The following is a 19,652-nucleotide window of genomic DNA, read 5'->3' on the forward strand; positions in this document are numbered from 1 at the left end:
TTCCTTTAGCATTTGTTGTAAAGCTGGTTTGGTGGTGCTGAATTCTCTTAGCTTTTGCTTGTCTGTAAAGGTTTTAATTTCTCTGTTGAATCTGAATGAGATCCTTGCTGGGTACAGTAATCTTGGTTGTAGGTTTTTACCTTGCATCACTTAAATATGTTCTGCCACTCCCTTCTGCAGAATTGCCATCCATTTAGATTTTTCTTTGCCTCTTGGGTTTTAAGCTAAACTTTAAAAGGCTGCATTTTCACTTGCTCCTATGGTTTCAGGCCCTCTTATATCCACAAAGGCCTGGAAATTAAAGGAAAAAAAATAAGTAGGTTATCTGTGAGGTGAAATCCAATGGAGACTTTGCAAAATCCATTATGTCTGAAAAATATGTTCCTTGAGCCTCTCAGTCCAAATGCCACTGGCTTCCTCCATCCCTGGTTGATAGTACATTATGTTCAGGACTTATCAAAAATGCAGCCAGCCTGCAATTCAGACCCACTTGCATGGAGGCGAGGTTCCCAGTGGGAGATGCCTCACAGAACTTAGTTATCTCTTGACTAAGAATGGCTAGTTAGGAATGACAGCTCTGAGAAGGAAAATGCATGCTGAAGAAATATAGATGAGAAAGGGGCAAGAAGAAAAAGGGGGATAAAAAGAAAAAACCTCCTGAAAAAAAAAACAACTGAAGTTTGCCCTGTAGAAATTCAACTGTGTGTGTGTGTGTGTGTGTGTGTGTGTGTGCGCGCGCGCGCACGCACGCAGTAAAACACTCCAAAGCCCAGAAAATCAAAGCAGAGAAGGTGTTAGCCTACAGTGAGAGATGAGCACCCAGCTCCACTGCCTTGGTGCTGGGCAGGTGCTGGCTTGGACTAAAGAAGGGGTGAGAATTAACTAGAGCTGCTTCTGAACGCCTTCCTTGGAATTGACTGTTTGGGCTTTTGTGGTTTTGTTATCCCTTCATTCTTGGTGTTCTTCCAGCTACCAGGCTCCTGCAAACTCAGGTCTTGAAAGCAAACCTGACTCTGTAAGTCTACAGGAAAATGAGCACAGCAGTGTTTGCCCCTTTGATTCGTGCTCTTTTCCCATGGATCTATTTTTTTTCCCACAACCCAAAGACTCATAACAGTTAATGAACAGCCCATAGTATAGAGAACATAAAATAGATTTCCCTCCTGAATCATCCTTGATTATGGTTTCTACAAACTCATTTGTGGATTGCTGCGTCCAGACCTTCCATTTGTGGGAGGGGCTGCTTATTTTCAAAGGCAAATGCAAAGCTACTGATAAACTCAGAAGACTTCAGTTGATAAACAGCCCAATTTCAATATACTCAGCCTGAGAGTCTTCTCTTTGAAACTCATTATGTCCTTTAATATAATGCAACATTTAACCTGTCTTATATTTAGTTGTCTCTGTGGGTATTTGGCAAATTTAAATTTTCAACCAGTTTCAGCCTGAGCCATCAACATTAAATTTTTTTTTTTCCAGTTTTGGTTGGGTCACTGAAATAATTGCTGGAGCTTAGCAGATTAAGTTGGGTTGATTTCCATGATCTATTACGTATCTACTACAAGGTACAAGGTTGTGATTGGGGTGGAGAGATATCCTGTTTTACTGTCATTTGTTTTTCTGAGCAAGTTTAAAAAAAAAATGCTTGAGGAAAGCCAAGAGTACTTATGAAAAGCATTGCATCTATGCATTAGAGAAACATCTTTAATTATTGGTGATGAATTAAAGTAGTTTCCTTCTTAAAGGTGGAGATGCTCTGTGTAGACAGTTCATCACTGTAACACTGGGATCCTGCTTGTCCTTTAGTTTCAAGTTCTTTTCTTTAGAAAGGGGATTCAGTGGAAGCAAAGTCCAGGAGAGTGTGGATCCTGTTGAAAACACTCTCCTCTTAAAACATTCCGTGTCCGTGGACAACCTAGGAGAACCTGCATCCTGTAAAACAATCCCTTCGTTTACAGGCACAGTCTTAGAGGTTAATTCCCCTGACCTTCCTAAATCAAACTCATGCATAGGAGTCAACAGTGGGTAAGTGCTGGCCTGTCTACAGAGGAGCAGAATATATAACAGACTTTCATACATCAAACTCATGCATAGGAGTCAACAGTGGGTAAGTGCTGGCCTGTCTACAGAGGAGCAGAATATATAACAGACTTTCATACCATCTGACATTTTTCAAACTTGAGAGAAGGATGATGGTGGAACAGCCTCACTTGTGATGCTACCATGCAGCCAAGAGAAGACAAATGAAAAGAAACTGAAAGCTGTCCCTGGGCACCAGCAGACTCAGATTCCAGCTTCTTCTTCCCATGGCAAGCACAGATCATGAACACTGGTAATGTCTTCACTGAATCTGCTTGGATAAAGTGACAAGTCTAATTTGTTACCGACAGACCGACGGCTGGGAGTATGTTTAAGCTGCATTGTGCTTGCTCCTGGACCCTCTGAGTTGTGTGCGGAGTCTGTCAGGTAGGCTTGGTATTTGGTTAAAGACTATCTGTGATTTCATCCATCTCCCCAAAGGTCTCCCAGGGGAAAGACCTGCTGCTTCTGCGCCCTCCTTCTTTCTTCGGTTCCAGGAGTAGCCTCTGCCAGCAAACCTGGAGGTGCTGTGATTTAAAATTCAGAACCTGGGGAGGGATTCCTTATGCAAGTAATTACCATTAATAATCAATAGCTCTCAGCCTGACAAATAATTGCAACATATCTGGATCGGTGTAAACTTATTCTTTGAATCATATGGATGTGGCAATGATACTGGTTTTCATGAACTAGAAAACATATTTGGGGTCCCATTTTAATAAGCTTTAGAGTGATTTTAAGTTAAGCTACATAGAATTTAAAAACATGATGCAAATGGGGTCTCTGAGGAATGGAGATGAGTGAGCCTCATGAAGGAAAAGCTTAAATCATTACCTATGACCTAATATTATAATAAAGTGAATTTTATGTGGAAGATGAGGATAGTCTGATCCCAATTCCAACTAAATCCAGAGCAATGATTATGGATTTTAAATATGATATGAAATATTTAGACTCTAGATTGAGCAGGCTTCCTCTATAAGGCAGATATTTAGCTTACATAAGAAGCTATAGTGGAAAACGGATCAATAGTAAACCAGCTATCTACCCACGCACTACGGGCCTCACTTCGAGTTAGAATTAATGGTGCTGAGTCTTTGAAAGGCATTCATGGAACTTGAGAACTGGAAGTGAGTTCCCCAAAATGTCATAGAAACAAATATTTGCTGTGATAGATATGGGTCACAATTTAAAGCAAAATTCATGTTCTTCTTTGACTTTACACTTAGTGTCCTTCTAGTTTAATGTCATTGGTTTCCTGATTTAGTTCTAGAAGTTCAGTCTTTTAAAAGCATGTGCACCACGGGAATGGAATATAAACCAATAATAATCTAGCCCCTGCTAATATACCAGGCACTTTGCTAAATATTATACATACATGATCTCATTTAATCCTCTGAACCTATGATATATTTACATCTTTGCTTCAATTTTAGATAAGGAAACTGAAGTTCTAAAGATTTGGAATTTCAAGAATATGCCAATAAAACAAGTGTAAGATAGTATAGGGAAATTATAGCCATGTAAAAGCAAAGTCCAGTGAAAGACTGAGACGGCCCTGATTTGGAAATAGATACAAGGTACTCATTATTCATTCTAAATATCAAGGACACAAAGAGAAATAAGAAATGGTCCCCATCACTGAGACCTGAGTATAACGGAACAGCTTGGGGGAGGGCATGTCCCCACAGGGGATGACCTCCGAGCTGGGTCAGGATTGTGGACGGGAAGGTGCCACGTCAGTTCCAGGGAAGAAGCTAGACTAATAGAAGGGAATAGCTTAACGCAGAGGGATGAAAAAGAGCCTGTTGCTTGTGCAATGGTGAGAAGCAGAATGTGGCTGGAACACAGATGGCATCAGTTTGATGAAGGGCAGTGGTGAGCCAGGCAAGGGAGGGGTCTAAATTGTAGGAAATGAGGCTGGGAAGTTAGGTTGGAGCTAGATACTTAAGGAGTCTGGTATGTTGCTACATTGCTCACAATCCCCTCAGAATACTGTGCCTTTAGCAATGCAGTCTTCACTTTCACCTTTGAGGTTGTCCAAACTGACTCTTCCTTTCATCCTTAAAAGCGTCCAGAAAACTTTTGCTTTTGCAGAAGTTCACTGGTGGTGTAAGACCAAAGGATCGGTTAATATGTCAATACTTCCCACACTGGAGAAATCACTTCTGGGCTTCAGGACCTTGGTTAGTATTCTTTTCTTACAGCTTTTTCTTCTCAGTTCTCTCTTGATGTCTAGGAGCATACACATATTGCCTCTAGGGCCACCACTGGCCTACACGGTGTCTGTGTACTTTGGCAAAAGCTGAACTTCCCCCGCTTTTCTCCTGCTACCGCTGACAGCCCCACTGTTACCTGGTTTGGGAGACAGAGGTGCTGTTGTACAAGGAATCCCCCTTCATCCAGGTGGACACCGTCACTTGCAGGGCACAAGTGAAGTGAAAGACTGACTGAGACAGCCCTGATTGGGAGATAGATACAAGGTACTCATTATTCATTCTAAATATCAAGGACACAAAGAAAAATAAGAAATGGTCCCCATCATTGAGACCTGAGTATAATGGAACAGCTTCGGGGAGGACATTGGGTTAGTACTCTCTTTGCTCACAAGACATTGTCCCACAGAACTCAAGATGCAGATGCGACCATATGTTGTAGTCCTAATTTCCAATTTCCATATAAATAGCACAATTCGATGGATTGCACTGTTTCAGAATATAGCTAGCTTCTGCCACTGCAAGTTCTAGAATAGAGGCGAAATCATCCTCACCTCTTAGTAATATTGCAGGGAAGACTTCTCTGATGGGATAGATGGCCTCTCAGATCCTTCCAGACCCAGCAATTCTGCCCCTGCCTTATGACTGTTAACAGATGAGTGGCCTGTTACCATTGATTGAAGGCCTGCGAGTATGTGAAGCTGGGTGCAAACAGCTCTTGGAACAGATGGAAAGAACAGGTTTCTTAATGGTAATTGGTCCCTTGGATATCAGTGCTCACTTTCTACCTCATTTTTTGGAGGTCAGTGTGTCAGTATAAAAAAAAAAAAAAAGGACTTTTCGGATGTGGATTACTTTGTAGCCTCATATATTGAATTTCAGTTGAATATCTTCATCTCCTACCTTGTCTCCAAACACCAAACATGTAGAGGCAGAGGATTCTGAAGTCCAGAGACGGGCCTGGATGTGCCATTCACTAATCGTGCGACCCTAAGTCAGTTACACTGCTTTTTTGGATCTCAAATTGCACATCTGTAAAATAAAAATAATTGAGGAAAATGCCCCAAGTTTCCTGTTCCTATTTCCGACCACATTGTAGGGTGGGCACCAGCCCCCTCCCCACTTGTCACAGGTATTATCCTACAGAAGAGCGGACCCGAGGCCACTCATAAATCCTCCTTCTTCCTCCTTGACCGCTAGGAAAGCTAGCATGCCAGTGCTCTGCCCATTTAGCCCTTTTCCCAGCAAGTGACACATCCAGCAGCAAAAGGGAAGTTCTGCCTTAAAAAGTTCTTTCAGGGCTTCCCTGGTGGCGCAGTGGTTGAGAGTCCGCCTGCCGATGCAGGGCACACGGGTTCGTGCCCGGGTCCGGGGGGATCCCACATGCCGCGGAGCGGCTGGGCCCGTGAGCCATGGCCGCTGAGCCTGCGCTCTAGAGCCTGTGCTCCGCAGCGGGAGAGGCCACAACAGTGAGAGGCCCGCGTACCGCAAAAGTTCTTTCAATTGTTCTTGCTTTGCTCTGATGTAAAACTAAAACTAAAAATCAGTTATAGACCTCTGGAGGTTTTAGTAGAGACTCGTTTAAATCATTTGCTCCTACAATTGTTATACGTCAGTGTTCACACATTGCAAGCTTTTCACACAGCAAGATGCGCCCCATCCAGTGGACTTTACTACAGAGGGCTCCCATCACTCGTGTTGCTACTCCCATCACTCGTGTTGCTACATACTCCACACTGGCTCCACCACATATGCGTCTTTTTTAGCACATTTTGCATGCTCAGTATTCTGCTACCGATGGTACACATCACTCCGGCTATGTCAGTTGATGCTTATTTTAGAGAATAAGTATAAATGTAGGTACACTATGTGGAGAGTGTATTTATATTCATGGGACACATTTCTGTGACTGTGCATATTAATTACAACATTATTCAAGTGGTTCTTGTAGAGATGGGGATATACACTGTATACAAGTCATTTAAAGTTCATTTGGGTGGAAAATATTTAGATAAACTAAAAGCAGAAGCCTAGTAAATGCAACATTGACTCTTAAATTATTCTAGTATTTACTTTACTTTCTTATCTTTGTAGTGTTCAACACAAAAATAGTATTATATATTGCTACGCAAGGGAAGTTAAACCAAAGTCACCTTCAGTTTGCATGGACAAGAATCGGCATTAGACTTTCAACCTTGTGCTTTTGTAAGTGATGTAATAAGGGCAAGAGTGGGGCAAGAGGTGGCAAGTAGGTACCAGTACTAGCTTCCTCTTCTCCACAAGGAAGCCTGGAGTCTGTATTGGATTCTGAGGGCATTATGCTCCAACATCCAGATGAGATGCTTTGACTCTTCTTTCTAATGTTTTCTTTGAATAATCACTGGGTGTCTAAATCCCATTAGAAATTTTCTACTTTAATTGGGTGTCAAATTATTTGTGGAAAACAGGAAGCACACTATCTACACGGTATAGGGGTCTGTTTGGGAGAAAAAGTAGAGCTGAGATTAGAACAATATATGCCAAATCAGAAGGTTTCACTTCAAGATGTGGGATTTGGGGCAAATCACTGAGCTTTAATTTCCTCCCTAGTAGAACTAGTAGAAGATGCTTAGAAAAAACAGAGCTAATATGTGCTGTAAGTCCTCCCCAGTGTGGTCTTTAAATCGAATGAGCTTCTGCTGGTGAAGAGACACTGTAATTCAAGAGTTGAAAGCAAGTTTTTTCGGTAAGAGTGGGAGAAAGGCTACAATCCCAGAGGGTCTGGGAAGTTGAAAGTTTACCAGTACTGGAACTCAGTTACTGGACCTTGAGACCAAGAAGGGCAAAGTGGCTAATTTGATGGTTCCTTTACTCTGAACCTAGAGTTCTTTAAATTCTCTCTGATGGGAGGAGGATATGTCCTGGTGTCTACACAGAGCCGAAGCCTCCAGATGGGGTCAGGCCAAGGACTGAGCTGTCACTCTATAGCTTTAATCCTTGGGGAAGCATCCTAAGAATTTATTTTGGATTGGTTCCCATGAACTAAATACTTCAAGACATCAATAGGTATGAATTTAAGGGAATTTGAGAAAATAATTGTACAATTCACAATGAAATAAAAATGCTGCAAGCCCAGAAACAGTGACTATTCTGAATCATTCCTTTTATCAATGACTCAAACTCAATGCCTTTGAAAACTAACTCCAGTCAACAGCACTTAAAACACTTTGTAGTCAAGCTTCTTAAAACGAAGAATTAATCATTTCTGACTGCACTTTAAATAGAAAACAATCTGGGCTAAGACAATTAGAAAGAATGGCACTGAGCAGCTTGTGTTGCACCCATTCTTCCCAGATATGTAATTAAAAATTACAAAATAATAATACCAAGATGTAAAATAAAAGTAAGAAAGTCCAATAAAGATCTAATTTCCCCCCAAAGATTTCTCATTTTATGTTTTTCTTAGGAAATATTATTATTAAACCTAAGACTCTTTCAAACATCATTTTGGTGCTCCTGCTTTGTAGAGTGCCCTAAGCATATGTTTTCTCTGCCTGTTGGGAAACTCAGAACTGACTGAACACACAGCAGGATATGTCCCAAGAGTAGTAGCATCTCTCTTGTACTCTCGACTGGGAGAAAAAAATGAAGGCTCAGATTCAACAAACACTTGGGGCAAGAGAATGGAGGTGGACACTGAAAGAGGAAATGGTTAATCAGGGACTGAATGTTGGTCTCCCCATTCCTCTGAGTAAGAAAAGCAAGGAGAGCTTCTCCGGAGTTCTGCAGCTACACAATCACTGAGCAGTACTTCATGAGGTAAGATCATAGCATTTCCTTCTGCAAAGACAGTGGCAATGAAGGAGCAGCTGTATTTCTGCTCAGTTATTAAGTGTGAAGGGTCAGCAGCAAGTCTGAAGTGAACAAAATTGATAATATCCTTCTAGTCCTTCATGGAAACAAATACAAAGATAAAATCTGGCAGCCTGGCCTTTTGCCTCCCTTTTCATTCTTGGCTGTGGCAGTAGGCTGGCTGGAAAAGACCTCCCAGCATCTGGTTCAGGGTGGAGTAGGCATACATCACTTTCATGTCTTATCTTCTAACTCCTTTAGTCTCAAACCCAAAAGTTACAAAGGTTTGTTATTGCTGGGATATTAGGCAGTGAGTGGCCTTGGAGATTAATGGGAATAAGATTGTCCGTGAAGCATGAGAAGGGGATAGGTCTAAAGAATAGAGACCAGAGTAAAAATACAAATTATAAAAAATAAAATAGGAAAGCACAGAAAAATAGTAGCTGAATAACCAAAGGGAAAGAAAAAGGAGGGAACTGGTTATAGGCTGAATTGTTTCCCCCAAAATTTATATGTTGAATCTCAACTCCTAGTGCCTCAGAATGTCACTGTATTTGGAGAAAGGGTACTTAAAGTGACGATTAAGGTAAAATGAGGCCGTGTGGATGGGCCCTAATCCAATATAGCTGGTATCCTTATAAGAATAAAAGATCAGGACACAGACTCACAAAATGGGAAGACCTTCTGAAGATACAGAGAGAAGGTGCCCATCTACAGCCAAGTGAAGAGGCCTCAGAAGAAACCAACCCTGTTGACACCTTGGTCTTGAATTTCTAGCCTCCAGGATTGAGAGAAAATAAGTTTCTGTTGTTCAAGCCACCCAGACTGTCAGAACCAGAAAATAAAAAATAAAATCCTCCAAGAATAAATAGAAAGAATAGAGGAAAGTTGCAGATAGCTAGAAATCCATAAGAAAATAAGAAGGAAATAAATGAGTATTAGGATGCAAGTAATAAAGGAGGGAGGAAAATGGGGGGGTGGATCAAAGGACATGGTGGCATTTCTTGCTGAATTTCTGGGGGAAAGAGGAAATGAGACCTGGAAGACTAATAGGCATAGAATAAACAAATACAACAAGAGAAAGCACACATCAGGTTTTATGTGTGCATGACTGAAGTAAAATTTGAATGTTTAGTTGAAACCAACCACAGGGAAAGCCTGCAGTTCTTTCCAGAAACTTAGATTATTTGGGGAAATAAATAGATGCATGGGATAATCTTGATTATATATAAGAAGAATTTCAAATAAGGAATAACAGTGGGAGAAATGCCATAAGATTCTTATTTCTAAAAGAACAGATTGATCCATAGGTTGAGCAGGTAATTAAAAATTCTGTTAATGATGTCATTAATCAGATTCATTTTCTGGTCCTATTGGAGCTCTACAGAAGTGTTTCTGGTGGTTTTCTCAATAATATGTCACAGAAACTGTGCAAGAATGCCTGATATGGAGAGGCTCAGAAGTCAAGTGCTGAGAAGTGGAAAAAATGTGCTACAGAGTTTTTGCAGATGTTCTCAGATCAAATTATGGTGTTGAAAAATTGTATAGTATGTTCAGGAGAGCATCTGAGATGAAAAGACAGTTCAGTGGCTTTGTAATCTAGATTAAAAAAAGAAACGTGGAGCTGTGCTTATGTAGGGTGTAATTCACAAGTTCAGAAGTGTCAATGTTGGAGGTGATGGCAAGGAAGCACTTGACTTTTTGAATAACTTTCACATAAATTTACATATAAAAACCTGGATAATATCAATAGATCTGCCTGATTCCTTATTTTCTATATCTATTGAGTAAGCACTTAGGTTTTGTATTTTGTCTATTTATCAACCAGTACATGTTCTATACACAGGAAATGCTGAAAACATTGAGTAGATGGAAGAAAATATCCTAAGAATCATAGAATTTCAGAGTGTGGAACAAAATTAGGCATCATTTAGCTTATGTCCTTTAATTTACATTCCCATAAAACTGAGGTTCTGAGATCTAAGTGATTTTTTTTAAATGTAAGCCTGTATTTATTTGCATGTAATATCATTTATTTTATGAATGGCAGCCTCTAGCCTAGATTTTACTTTCTTGAGCAATTGACATCTAAGTGATTTGAACAAAGTCAGCTGGAGACAATGGTGGATCAAGAGTAGGAAACAAATTGTGCAACTCCCAGGTTTCTGGACTTTTGAGGTCTTTGAAAAAAGATGCTAAATGTTCCAATGAACATATTTGTTATTGTTTTGAAAAGAAAATAATCCCTTCTTAGAGTATCCCTGATAAGAAGATATATTTAGATATAAATCTGTATATTTATATAAATATAAATATATTTAGATATATTTAGATATAAATCTGACATTACAGGATATACCAAAAATGTTACAAGCCTTTATTTGGGGGGATATCATTCCCTCGCTTGTTCAATAAATCCTTACTGAGCACCTACTATGGGCCAGGCCAGGAACTAGGGAAATGGCAGTGAGCAAAATAGTCAAAACTCTCTGCCCTTATGGAATTCATATATTCATGTGGGGAGCACTAAAAACAAGAAAAATATATGGAACCTCAGATGTAATAGCGCTGTTGAGAAGAATGAATTGGGAAGAGATAGAGAGTACAGGGGTAGGTTAAAATGATCTGATCAGATCAAGCCTCACAGAGAAAGTGAGGCTTATGCAAAGGTTTGAAAGAGAAAAGTGAGTGTGAGCATTGCAGCTAAAACGAGCAGTTCTGTGGAGCTGCAGAGGTATTAGGGTTAGGGTTAGGGTTTTATCATTTCGGAGGCGAAATAATCAAGATCAGTAGCCAATATTTATTACATTAAGGAGGTAATAGGGGTAAATGCCACTTGACTTTTCACTGTGTAAGGTGAAAATATTCTCAGGGGCCAAATGACCTTTCAGACTATCCTGACATATACAATCTGGCCCGGCAAAGTGGGTACATTTCATGAGCTGGTTGGTTGAAGATGGTGAAAGGAAACCTTTGATGAATTCAGTCAATACTGGTTTTCTTTCATGTCAGTTTTCATCTGTGGACACAATATGACTGCTTGGGTTAAGAAATCTAAATTGGGATACTACTTTCTTTTTTAATTTTTTTTTGCGGTATGCGGGCCTCTCGCTGTTGTGGCCTCTCCCGTTGCGGAGCACAGGCTCCGAACGCGCAGGCTCAGCGGCCACGGCTCACGGGCCCAGCCGCTCCGCGGCATGTGGGATCTTCCCGGACCGGGGCACAGAACCCGTGTCCCCTGCATCGGCAGGCGGACTCTCAACCACTGCGCCACCAGGGAAGCCCGGGATACTACTTTCTGACAGAAGTATGATGGATTTATTCACTGTGTCACAGCCAGAAGCATAACCCTTCTGCGGAAATGAACAATTTAGCATTTCCAGGTCATAGAAGACCGTGAAGATGATAACGTCAGGCATGTTTAGTATAAATGCAAATCTTACCGAAGAGTGACACGTCAGCAGGGCTTGAAACGACTCTTTTCCTTAAAAAGCAAACCTAAGAAATGGTCTTCCCCAAACATTAAATTTTTCTGCTATGGCAACCTTTACAACAACTTGATATGTGAAAAAAATTGAGAACCCAGTGCAGACACATATGAAAAGAAAAAAAGAGTCTCTTCTTTATATATATACACTTACTTCTTGGTTCCTGTACTTTAAAATGCATTAAAGTATGATTCATTTTACACATGTAAAATTATGTATCACTTACTAAATATGCAACTGTTGAAAATACTGAAGCTATCTTCACTATTGAGATGGTCCACACAAACCTATTAGACGGGCTTCTCTGGCGGTCCAGTGGCTGGGACTCTGCACTTCCACTGCAGGGGGCGCGGGTTCGATCCCTGGTCAGCTGGCTGGTCAGGGAACTAGGATCCCGCAAGCCACGTGGCACGGCCAAAAACAAACAAACAAAAACCTATTAGAGTTTTCTGGAACCCTTCACAGGCTACATACGGAAAGGGAACAGGTTAGATATAAATACTGAAGTCAAAATAGGGGGCAAAGCAGGGAGATGCGCAGCCATAACAGATGGAAATGTTTTTGAGCACCTAAGGCATGAGAGCAGTGATTTGACAAAATACTCTACTTTTGAATATACCTGAAAGTTAGATCCACAATAAGGCTGACACCAAGAAGTGGTTTTCTTTCAAATAACAATGCAGTAACCCAGCTTTGTAAGCATTTTCTCTACTTGCTTAAGAAAGAACTTCCGTTCTAAAGCTCTAACTTTAGACATAGGGATTCAAATCTTAACTCTCATACTTATATCTGTGACTTTGACCTCTCTGTCCATTTGTCCTCCTGTTTCCCTTTAGGATTGTTGTAAATTTAAGTGACATAACACACAAAAGTGCTTTGAACAGCGTTTAGTACAGAAAGACTCCTGTATATTAGGTATCATTATTATGTTCCAGTGGTTCCTGGAATAGAAAAGTGGACATCGGAAATTCAGGACCAGACTCTGATTTGTTGCTTGATTCATCCTGGTGTGATGTAAAACACAGGCTTTACAGTCAGACCTGGCTTCTACCCCCAGCCCCACCTCTTAGTAGACGGTGTGACCCAGTAAATTCTCTATTTGCTTTCAGCTTCAGTTTCCTCATCTGTAAAGTAACACACCAATGCAGTCCTTACAGGGGTGTGAAAAAGTGACAAGGATTAAATGCCAATGCTCAGTAAGGAATGGCATTCCTCATATTTACCTTATGGATGTTTAATGTCATATCAGATTTTTATTGTATATAGATATGATATCAAGAATCAAATCATATCCTGTTTCATAAGATCTGTAAGATATTTTTAAAGCATAAAAATAAAAAAAAAATACATGGGATTTCTTAGCAGCAAAGACCCTGGGAATAATCTAGTTCAATTTTTTTATTTTACAAGCAAACGAACTAAAACTCAGAATAGGCATGTGTGTTGTTTCTGAAGTCACATGGTTAGTTTGTAGCAGATCTAAGAGCACATGCCTGTGACTAGCAGACCAGAGCTGTTACAGGTTTCTCCCATAGGTACATTCCTAACAAGGCTTCTAACACATCGAAGCTTTATTGCAATTGCCTATCATTTAATCTAAATAGTGAAGATCTTTGTACTTTCAAATGCAAATATTTTCACACTTCGTTTCTTCACCTCCTGTGGCTATAGATTTAAGAATATTAGATTTGCTTTAGGGCAAATATTTTGGTTTTCAGGCAAATACTTTAATGATACATCTCCATGTATCGCCTGCTAGGTTAGGGTGAGGATGTAGTAAGGGAGATATGAGAAAGGGTGTGATAGATTGTGAGCAGTGTCCATTTTCCCTTTGGCAGGAGAATTGAGGATCGGTGTCTCGTTTATTATATGGCAAATACCATGAGATTTTAAAAATATCTTGGAGTTAAGTACAATATAATCATCACTCTATTTCTGGAGCCAAGATGAGAGGATGGATTATAAATTGTAGCCCGAGGTATTTGCATTGAATACATGGATCTTGGCACTGAAATGGTCATGAGATGCAATAATATATTCAGTTCATCAACTGGCTATACAGTTTCTATAGCATCTCCTTGTTTATTTAAATAATAAGTCTGTGTCTGATACCAATAACTTCTCAGTTCAATCAACTCAGTGAAAGAAAAAAAAAAAAAAAGAGACAAGACTAGTTTGCTTGATAATTCCCACCACCTCGCCTCACCCAGTAGACATTGGTATATTTCAGTCAAAATGAATGGGAATCAAAACGCCTGGTGTGGAGTGAACTGGAGGCGGAGCCGGGGGAGCTGCTCTCTAGCTCCCCCTGGCCCTCGGCCCACCTGCTCGAGGGGGAGGAGTTACGTCCGCTCTTCGGCATCAGAACTTACCATGATGGCTGTGACCTAAAATCCTCAGGAAGCCCTGGGGTCATGGCCCGGAAGCACCCCGCAAAAGGAGGGTTGTGTGGAGCCACCAGAGTGGTGGTGCCTCCCTCAGGACTTTAGGACCCTCTGTGGACCCTGAAATACTTTCATTCTCAGGACTCAGGGACTCAGTTGGGCCTGATCCTAATGGTACCCGCTGCCTCACAGAGCACTCTAGTCCTAAGTACACACAGCCCCCAAATCCAGCCCACTGGTCAGATCCAAGCCACGGTCCAGGACCCCCTAGGGATGGAGAGGACCCTGCTCAGAGTGAGGCATCTTCAGAAGAGTCAGGAGTGGACCAGGAACTCTCAAGAGAGAATGAGGCTGGGTACCAGGAGGATGGGAACCCTTCTTTGCCTTCCATTCCATCTGTGTGTAACTTCCAGGGAACCCCTGGAATCCCTGAAGGGCCTTGTTCTGAGGGAGGAGACAGCTCTGCTAGCAACTTTTGCCACCATTGTACCTCTCCAGCTTTGGGGGAAGATGAAGAGTTGGAAGACGAATATGATGAGGAGGAACCTCTTAAGTTTCCCAGTGGTTTTTCACGTGTGCCCAGTGGAAAGAAACCTGCACCCCGGAGACAACAGCACCGCATTCCAGCCAAGGAGGATACTCGGGAGGGTGGACGCAGAGATCCCAGACCCCCTGGTCGACATCGGCTGGGTCGGGAACGGAGTCGGGCAGATAAGCGCAGAGGACTGGGAGTGTGGGGTCAGAGGAACTGCGTCAGCTTGGACAGGCAGGCTTCCGGAAGCTGATCGAACTGCTGGTACTAGTGGGGAGTACGTGGAAACTTGTGGCCATCTCATCCATGCACGCAGGCAGCTGAAAGGCAGTGAGTGATCTGGACCTTTTTTGGGGTCTGGGTGGGAGTCTGGGCAGGGCGGCTGGGGGGCGGGGCCCAGGTGATGTCCCAATTTCCGAGCCAAGGGTTTTGCTATGGGCAGGGCTGTTCACCCGTTTTCTTAGGCTACTGGGTGCTTTGCTGCTCCTGGCTCTGGCCCTTTGGTTGGGCTGTCTACAGTTGGGCTGGCGGTTTCTGGTGGGGCTGAGTGACCGGTTAGGCTGGAGGGGTAAAGCCACCTGGCTCTTCTCTTGGCTGGCTTCTCCCACCTGGCAGCGGTGCCTGATTCTGCTGAGAGACAGCAGGCCGTGGCAGAAGCTGCTAAGAATAGTTCAGTGGGGTTGGCTGGAGTTGCCTTGGGTCAAGCAGAGGACCAACAGGCAGGGGAATGCACCTGTAGCTAGTGGTCGCTACTGCCAGCCTGAAGAGGAAGCAGCTCGACTGTTGACCACGGCTGGGGTTCCTGAGGATGAGCTACCCCCTTTTCATGTGTTGGGGGTTGAAGCCACAGCATCGGATGTTGAACTGAAGAAGGCCTATAGGCAGCCGGCAGTGACGGTTCATCCTAAAAAAAAATAATCATCCCCGGGCTGAGGAGGCCTTCAAGGTTTCGCGGGCAGCTTGGGACTTTGTCAGCAACCCTGGAAGACGGAAGGAATATGGGATGAAGCGAATGGCAGAGAATGAACTGAGCCGGTCAGTGAATGAGTTTCTGTCCAAGCTGCAGGATGACCTCAAAGAAGCAATGAATACCATGATGTGCAGCCGATGCCAGGGAAAGCATAGGAGGTTTGAAACGGACCGGGAACCTGAGAGTGCCAGATACTGTGCTGAGTGTAACAGGCTGCATCCTGCTGAGGAAGGAGACTTTGGGGCAGAGTTGAGCATGTTGGGCCTCAAGATCACCTACTTTGCGCTGATGGATAGAAAGGTGTATGACATCACAGAGTGGGCTGGATGCCAGCGTGTGGGAATCTCCCCAGATACCCGCAGAGTCCCCTATCACATCTCATTTGGTTCACGTATGCCAGGCACGAGTGGGCGGCAGAGAGCTACCCCAGGTGCCCCTCCTGCTGACCTTCAGGATTTCTTGAGCCAGATCTTTCAAGTACCCCCAGGCCAGATGTCCAAAGGGAACTTCTTTGCAGCTCCTCAGCTGGGCCCTGGGACCACTGCAGCCTCCAAGCCCAACAGCACAGTACCCAAGGGAGAAGCCAAACCGAAGCAGCGGAAGAAAGTAAGGACGCCTTTCCAACGTTGACACCTCCTCTCTTTCCTCAAATCAATGTCAGGGAGTTAAAAGGGCTGTGTACAGCACAGGATGGAGTTTGATGTATTTTTAAATATTTTAAAACGGGAAAATTTTAAGCTCAAATTGTTCACTCAGTACTTAAAAGAAGCCCTGGAACCACTGTCCCTCCTTCACCAGCACCCAGGAACTGAATCTCGTCTTCTGACAATACCAGAGAAATAGGGGGTGAATAGAACAAAGAACCTAAGGGCCTGGACCTGGGCTGGACCATATCTTCCAGAGTAGTGTGGGAACTGGGTATTTCCCTGGGGTCTGTAAGCCTTCGTCTTGTCTTTTGCTTCTACAACAGATGACACTTTCCCCCCTCTTTTTAAACGTGTCTGTATTATTTCTTGACCCATTTCAGGAGGGAGCCCCCTCCTTTGCCCCAATATACTAGTAAAAAGACAGAACAAGAAAGCATGTAACCCTAATTATAGGAGATATATAGAGTTCAGAGAGTGGGAACTCTCACCTTGTGGGTAATCACTCAGCTTCGTGCTTGTTGCTGCAGGGATGGCCAAAACTAATAATTTTTAAAAAACAGATTCACGTCCTCTGCCCTTGGGTGAGGGGGAAGGATAGAGGGACTCCTGGCAGCCCCCTTATGATCCAAGGGTTTGTATTTTTTTAAGTTGTTCATATCTGTATGTACATATCTATTTAAAGCCAGGGGATTATCTTTCTATAAATACATAACTGGCCAAAAAGAAAAATTCCTGGTTTGAGTGTTAGTTAACTTAAACTCTATGTCTTGGGAATCTATATATCTTAGAGGTTCACTAAAGAACTGTGTATTTGAACCAGTGGATTTTATAAAGCACGGTGAATACTCCAAGTACTAGTATATTTCCCTCATATTCTCAGTCTAACAATACAAAGGTAAGTCAAACATACCACAATCATATGTTATTGAAAAAACTGTCTTATATATCCACTTAACAAAAATTTATTGAATGCTGATCATGTGTCAAATACTGTGTAATGTACTGTATTAAGTGACAGGTATATTTACAAATGTATTTTTATCAAAAGAGGGAGAAAAGAAAGAACATGGAAGCATTATTCAGCTATTCAATTATTATAAAATATGTAAACAAATATTTGTCGTGAATTGGTTTTCCTCTGTCCTGCTTCAAGATAGGAAAAGAAATTGAGAGAAACTCTAAAAGAAGTTACTCCCAGGGTTCATGTTCTAGGTTCATAGGTAGGTTTATTTTACTCCTGATTATTAACTGGTATAAGGTGAATTAAGCTTCTCTTATATACCAGGAATAAACTTCTCATCAGAAAAATTTATCAAGCCATAGAATCATTGTTTGTGGAAAACATTCGAAGTCCCATTTCTGGAGTCCTTTAAAGAGAAAAATGAACAAGGTGATGATGCCTTATTGTAAATAACTTAGGCTCTGACTTTGTCCAGCTTTTTGTTCTGTAAAGAGCCTAGTGCATTTTGGGGGCTTAATAAATTTTGAATTATAAGTAACATTCTTACACAGCCTCTGGGGATGGACTCTTAGTCCTAATAAGATTTTGCAACTCTAATTTTCATGATTTGCTGCTGTGTAGGTAACAGTCACGAGTTCAACAAGATCTATAAATGCAAAGTATTTTGTAGTCAAAGTATTTTGTAGTTTCAATATGTCAAAGATAAGATTTCATTGAAAGTAGCATTAGAATGAACACTATTGAGTACCTCTAAAATGTGGATCGAAGGACGAGCTATAGAATTTCATATAAGGTGAACATTGTGTGAAGTGTTAACCCAGGTTAATTTTAAGCTGAGATTGATTGGGAAATAAGATGAAATAGAAATGAGAAGAAAGATCATTATCCAAAATGAAAGGTGCTGGAGGATTTATGGTGGCACAAAAGCAGAAAGGACCAGGACTAGTGAATTAGGTAAAAGTTCAGTATATATCAAACAGGCTGCTTTGGTACTAATACATTTCTGAAAATAACCCTGCTTTAGACAATATATGAAAGAGCATAATGTGTATATATGGTGGTGAGATGTGAGGTACGTGTGTGGGGGGGGGATGAGGATTCAGAGAAATTGAAGTAGAGGTAAGGTTAATGCATCTTTTGGACTAATGTAGTCATAATGTAACTGATGCAAAGAGAGAGTAGGTCATAAATTGCTTCAAGGGAATCAGAGGGCAATAGAGGTCCTGGAAAGACTCTCTGAATAATAGTTTCAGAGCATCTGCTGTACAATATGGTTAGAACCTTTTGAAGACCCATTGTATAACTCACTTGTCACTTGGCTTGAGGAAGAGATGACAGATCTGCCAGGAATATTAAGGAAGACCTTTTTTTTCCCCCCAGGGAACACAACAAGCCAGCTGTTCTTGTTGTATCGATATTTTAGCAAATGCATTGATCTTAGCGTTCTGAACATACCTGGGATTTTAATATTTCATATATAATATGCTGAGGAAAAATACTGCCCTAGCACCTAGGAAGGTACTCTGAAGAGACAAGATGAAACCTGGCAGATGGATTTACTTAGCAAGAAATCATTTTAAAAGATTAAGAAATACCTTGTTTTATTTCCTGTGATATGCTTCATTATCTTTTCTCTAAGTTGTCCTTCACCTCGTGTAATTAATTCAGAAATCTGACCTTCTCAAACTGTGTGAAAGAATAAGATTGCTAAGGCACCACTGGTAAGAAAATCCAGGGTTTGGAGAAGTAGAGGCTGTACCTCAGATACTCTCCTTCAACATACCCACCTGCCACATACACAGCCACTTCCTCCCCTGCCACACACAGGCCTTCATCTCTAAGAGTAAGCTATTTACATTTAAAGGTGCCCAAAGACCCCCTGGAGTTGCCTTAGCCCTCATCTAAGCACTGCTTCCTTTTGTATATCTATTTTCCAATCAATTGGAGAGATTTTCTTAAAATTATACCTGATTATGTCACTAATTTCCTTAAAAAACACTTGGTGTCTACTCAATGCTTTTAGTCACTTAATATGGGTGTAAAAGTTTTACTGGCCTTTCCTCCTCATCACCCTGCACTACCCTCCACGAACTTCATGATTGGTTTCATGAGTCTGCTTGCCATTCCTGAATATGCCAGGCTTTTCCTTACAATTCTTGCCCCAGGATTGCTGCTTTTTCTGTGCAGAATTTCCTAAAGTTCCCCTTCCTCTCTTCTCTGTCAGATTAAATCCTACTCATCTGTTCTTCATGGCTGAATTCAATTGTCATCTCTTCTGGAAAGTCTCTCTGAAAAGTAGAGTTAGTGATTCCCTTCTGTATGCAATTACAATATTTTCTTCACTCTTGCTTTTGTGCTTACCAGTTCAGTGCAGTGAGTCCTCATTGGTTTTTGTAGTGGTTTTTCTCTCAATGTTGTGAATTCATTAAATCAAGAAATATGGCACGGGCCTTCCCTGGTGGCGCAGTGGTTGCGCGTCCGCCTGCCGATGCAGGGGAACCGGGTTCGCGCCCCGGTCTGGGAGGATCCCACGTGCCGCGGAGC

General features: G+C 41.8%; 1 long non-coding RNA gene and 1 pseudogene across 1 annotated transcript in view; both read left to right on the forward strand.

The window, feature by feature from the left end:
* LOC114484591 (uncharacterized) overlaps nt 1–19,652 on the forward strand; it is a 106,154-nt gene that overhangs the window by 20,448 nt on the left and 66,054 nt on the right. The gene's annotated exons all lie outside the window — the stretch shown is intronic.
* Nucleotides 14,029–16,130, forward strand: LOC102987273 (dnaJ homolog subfamily C member 14-like; annotated as a pseudogene).

Source organism: Physeter macrocephalus, chromosome 20 (assembly GCF_002837175.3).
Source record: "Physeter macrocephalus isolate SW-GA chromosome 20, ASM283717v5, whole genome shotgun sequence".
Lineage (NCBI taxonomy): Eukaryota > Metazoa > Chordata > Mammalia > Artiodactyla > Physeteridae > Physeter > Physeter macrocephalus.